Here is a 5,533-nt window from a genome sequence, read left to right on the forward strand (position 1 = left end):
GGCTGGGGATTCGAACCCGCCACCTTAGGTGTACGTGGCTGGCGCCTTAGCCGGTTGAGCTATAGGCGCCGAGCCTTAAACCAGAATTTTAAAGAAGTAGCTGTCCAAGCATACAGAATTGAGAAATATAGTGATAGTACATGTGAAATAAATTGTTTCTATCATTTGTAATCAGCTGTCTCGTGATGACCACAGCTCTTAGAATTATTCCTTGAAATAAAAGTTTATGCATGCACACATATAGAAAGCACATTTCATTGTCATGGCAATGTGTTATGTCTGCAGTCCCAACTAGAGTATCAGCTTCCATAAAGCAAGGCTTCTGTCCGCGTTACCATTGTACTCACAGGGCCTACCACTTAACAGGTGCTATTTGTTGACTGAATAATAACCTTACAGAAGAAAAATTCACTATGAAAGTTTAGTTTTACTAGTAATTCTTAAATTGCAGACCTTCCTTCAAAAAATACGTGTTTCTAAAGCCATTCAGTATGTTTTTAACCTATCTTGAAAATGATGTGTTGAATTTTGAAATTGAAACTTCTAGTGGCTATGTGGAACTTTGTATAAATCACCTGTTTGCATTTTTCTTATTTAGAGCAAGATTAATTTGCAATGTATGTGAATCATCTCAAAATTGTACTGGTATGAACCTATTTGCTGCATATTTTTCTACAAGAACTTAACATTTTTTTCCACTTTTTATTGTGGAAAATTTTAAACATATATTAAAGTAAACAATACAATGGCTCTCCCATGTATTCATCACCCACTTACAACAATCATGAAATTAATAGAATACTTGTTTTATCAATTATTGTGAAACAAATAGACCAACATATGATTTTATCACATCTATATGTATCTCTAAAAGGCAAGAACTCTTTTCAAAAATCAGAAATACTTCATCATGCCAAAAGTTAAAAATAATTCTTTAATACCATCCAATATATGGTCAATGTTCAAAATTTCTTTGTCTTAAGTGTTTTACATTTGGAGTCAAAATCCATACAAGGTCCACATTGCATTTGGGTGATCTCTTACATTTCTTAATCTCACATGTCCTCCTGAATTTTTTTGTTTGCAATATATTGATGATCCTGAGTCATCTCTTAACTAGTTCCCTACATGCTGCTTCTGGTACCTGGGTCCCTAGGTGCCATGTATGGCAATCCTGACTGCAGCCAATTAACTACTTGTGTGAGTTACCCACACCAATGGAATGGTGACAGGAAAAGCTAACCGAATTGTTAGCTTTTGGGTTGCATGTTGGGGACAGTGGCCACCCAATGCTTGTCCAGTGGGGTGGGGGTTGTGTTTTGGTCAATGTTTTCCTGTGATTATTGGTAAGGACAGCAAAGATGAACAGGTTGTAACATAATAATCTGGCCTCAGACTATCCTGATTGTCCAGAATGAGATACTTAGGACCCTCTGGAAGTTAACTCCCAGCTGGTTGCTTCTGGGACCATAAGGGACATGTTTGAGGTTAATATTTCAGACTGGCCCCATCCAGACGCTCTAAGAATGGACCTGAGTTCTGCCCATAGATTGGGACTACCACAGCCACTTGGGGTTGTGCAGAGCTGGTGTGGAGGTTGAACATCTGCCCTAGTGCACACCTCAGGTTTCAGTGTGACTAAATCAGTGGAAGAGGCTCAGGCATTTAGGGTAAGGTGACCAGACGTCCCACTTTTGGCGGGACAGCCCCGATTTCAAACAATTTGTCCTGCGTCCCGTCCCGCAGTGTTTTAAAAAAGTCCCGATTTTTGGAAAGAATGCAGGACAAGCTAGCGGAAGGGGGAACAATGGGAGGGGAATATGTGGTTTTCGGCTGCTGAAAAGGTTAATGTAACTTCATTTGGAAATTAAAAGGCTAATGTAAACTCCCTACTCCCCTCCTGGGCAAGGTCGCCCAGGTGGACTCGTGCTTTACTCCTTTGAGCCACAGACTCTGCCCTATACATAATTTTTTTAATGTATTATATTTTTAAATTGTACTTATGTTGAAATTAAAAAATATATATAACAATACTATTTTTGCATTCTATGAAAATTTTTGTTGCTCCATATAGACTAAATTTTTAATTAAGAACCCCACCCCCACCCCAGTCAATGGTGTCCCACTTTACCAATGTTAAAATCGGATCACCTTAATTTAGGGTAATGTCTGAATTGAGGGCTTGTTGTGCCAGTAGCTTTGCTTCAGGTGGTTAAATGTAGGAGATAAAGTTTCCCCCAAAAGAACAGGTGCAACCTGCTTCATGCAAAACTGAGATGACACCAGGACCAGGCGGCTCCATCTTTGAATGCACTATTTTCTCTGGGTTAGTGGGGCCTGTTTAGGCACGTATTTTGTTCAGAGTGCAATAACACTGTGGGGATTACTTTTCAGTGGTGGGGGAGCTGAAGCTTTTCCTAGAATTGAGGAACTGGGCTTTGAATGTGTTCGGGGATTAGGCGCCCCCTGCCGGCGGGGATCTGGTGACAACACACTCGGGACTTGCAACTTCTCATTAGCCTTAGGGTGGCGCCTAAGGAGTGAAAGGGCCTTGCCGGTACCGTCCTCTGCCCACCAGAATTCGGCAGTACCTGCACTGCTAGCTCTCGGGCTCAGAGGACCTTTCTGTCCCCTTCCGTGCCACTACAGTTTATCCGTGTCCTTGCCAGTTAGAGCTACTCTTTGGCCTAGTGTTTCTCCCGTCGTGAAAGTGGGTAGGATGGGGTTGGAGTCTCTTCCGGAAGTTCTGCCCAGAGAAGGGTCCAGGTATGACTTGTAGAGGCTGCCAGCTTGGGGTCAACAAGGCAGCGTCCTTATTAAGGACACCTGAGTTGGGGGACTCCTTGCCTGAGCAACCCATAGCCATCAGTATCATTGTCATTTTTTTTTTTTTTTTTTGAGAACAGAGTCTAAAGCTGTCCCTCTGGTAGCCATTCTCTCGCCTCAGACTCCGCAGTAGCTGGGATTACAGGCGCCGCCACAATGCCCAGTTATTTTTTGGTTGCAGTTGTCATTGTTTAGCAGGCTGGCGCTGGGTTTGAACCCACCAGTGTATGTGGCTGCCGCTGTAACCACTGTGCTACGGGCGCCTACCCAATATCATTATCATTCTGATATCCTAACAGACTCTTCTCTCAAACGGCCACTTGTTTGTTTCAATGTTACCACTCAGGTCTGAACATCCATGAACAGGATAGTAAGCCCCAACCTGGCCCAACTAATTAGTGTGAGAGCGCTTGCCACTGGTTAGGTGCTAGCAGAAGACCAGGTGGCATTCTAGTTGGAGGACCGCATGCTACAAGTAGCTACTGTGTAGTGAACTATTGTACCAATGTTCTCTCCATGATCCTTTGACATTTGCCAGAAAGATGGACCTAACTAATGGTTGCCCTCTTTCTTGAAGCGTCTACTTTTGTACAGTTTTGGAAAATACAATCAATCTCTGCTTGAAAAAAAAAATGGTATAGGGATGGATTTGAAGTTTCTGAGAATCATTGAAGTTTTCATGATGATCTGTTTCTTATGAGGGAAGTTTTGATTACATCCAGTTTTGGACCTAGTATGAGTCCTGGGAAATCAGATCCAGAACTAAAATACATCTGCCCACTTCTCTGAGACATCACACTAACATGTTAGTGATTGAGAAGAAAATCTATCTAATTTACGGACCTTCTTTCCCAGAAAGAAGGTGTGGTTTATGATGCTTTTATTCTTAAGGAATAAATTAAGAACATTATTTTTCTAAAGAAGACTGACAGTGTTGCACTTTTTCACATTTTTATAAAGCTGTAAAGTCACTTTATTGAGTTGCCAAAATTGTCTTTAAATTTTAAAGTAGTAAGAAATGACGATTACTGAGAGCAGTGGTCTTCATCCTTGCTTACACACAGTAATCACCTGTGGAATTTTAATCAGTTGATCCCATGTTCTCATAGATTCTGAGTTCATTGGTCTGAGGTGCTGTTGGGGTAGCCTAGGTTTTAAAGTATCTCAGATATTTCTACTGACCAGCCAATAACAGCTGGTGCTGATAAACTTAAGAGGTCTGTTAAGTGATTACTTATTAGGCCTTTAAACCTTTTTAAATTAAGCTCCATAGACTTCACATGCCTTCTGGATAATGAACCCAAGCATAATATGACACACTATTAAATGTTTTAGGAATTCTTGGAGTGCATGCAAGGAAAGGAGTTGTTGCACTGTGGCAAAATGGAAGAGCAAGGTTGTGGGTTAATGGAATATTCATATGGCAATGACTTACCCATTACAAAGGCAAAAAACTACCTTTCCAGCTAAAAGGACAGTCACTAACCAAGTGATTAAACTTAGCATCACTAATAACCAACTTAGGGGTTATATCTGGTCTCTAAAATGGGGGATAAAATCACAGTTCTTACCTTACTAGGTTCTTTCCTTAAAGACTGAGATTCAGGCTTGGCGCCTATGGCTCAAGTGGCTAAGGCACCAGCCACATACACCTAAGGTGGCAGGTTCAAATCCAGCCTGGATCACCAAACAACAATGACAGCTGCAACCAAAAAATAGCCAGGCGTTGTGGCGGGTGCCTGTGGTTCCAGCTACTTGGGAGGCAGAGGCAGGAGACTCACTTGAGCCCAGGAGTTGGAGGTTGCTGTGAGCTGTGATGTCCCAGTACTCTACCCAGGGGGACAGCCTGAGGCTCTGTCTCAAAAAAAAAGACTGCGGTTCAATGGTAATCTCAGTCCTTAACACATTAAATGTACTTAGTAAATGTTAAGCTTTCTTTGATGGCCATTTTATTTTTTGTATATAATAATAAAATCAGAAGAATACAATTTAAATCAATATCTTTCACTGCTCAAAGGAAGGAGCAAATTGATTTGGAATTTTCAAAACTCTAAAGTAGTATACCTTGTGGAAAAATCTTAAAACAGTATGAAACATGAGTAGTTAACTCAGTAAAAATAATTTTGTAATGCAACTAAAATCTATTTGATTATATGATTCCTAATGTAAACCTTAGCACCACTATCAATTGATAATTTGAAATGAAATTTAGATTTGTAGATGATGTATACATTATAGTTGTAAATGTTTTATAAAATTGTTCTATTAACACAAAAGTTCATTTAAATGATTTCATGGGAATTTAGCACTGTTACTCTGGTTTGTGGACAAAATCTCTCTAAGGCAACATTTCTTAAAGTCCCTCTGGAGAACAGTGAAGAAATGCTGCCTGCAAAACAGGTTCATTTTGGCAAAAACTGCATACAATATTCCTTTTGGAAGAATCATAATTCATAATAGCACACAAAAATCTCTGAAGTCTGTCAGGATAGAAATTTGTTTACTTGTTTTTAACCTAGCATTCCCTAAATTTGTCACAGGAGCCTTTCTCTTCTGTAACAGCAATTCCTACAAATACTTTGGGGAATGCTGCTTTAAAGAAAACTGTTTTGGCTCGGCACCTATAGCTCAACCGGCTAAGGCGCCAGCCATGTACACCTAAGGTGGCGGGTTGCATCCCCAGCCCGGACCCGCCAAACAACAATGA

This window comes from Otolemur garnettii, unplaced genomic scaffold (assembly GCF_000181295.1).
Source record: "Otolemur garnettii isolate 467f Iridium unplaced genomic scaffold, OtoGar3 scaffold00259, whole genome shotgun sequence".
Lineage (NCBI taxonomy): Eukaryota > Metazoa > Chordata > Mammalia > Primates > Galagidae > Otolemur > Otolemur garnettii.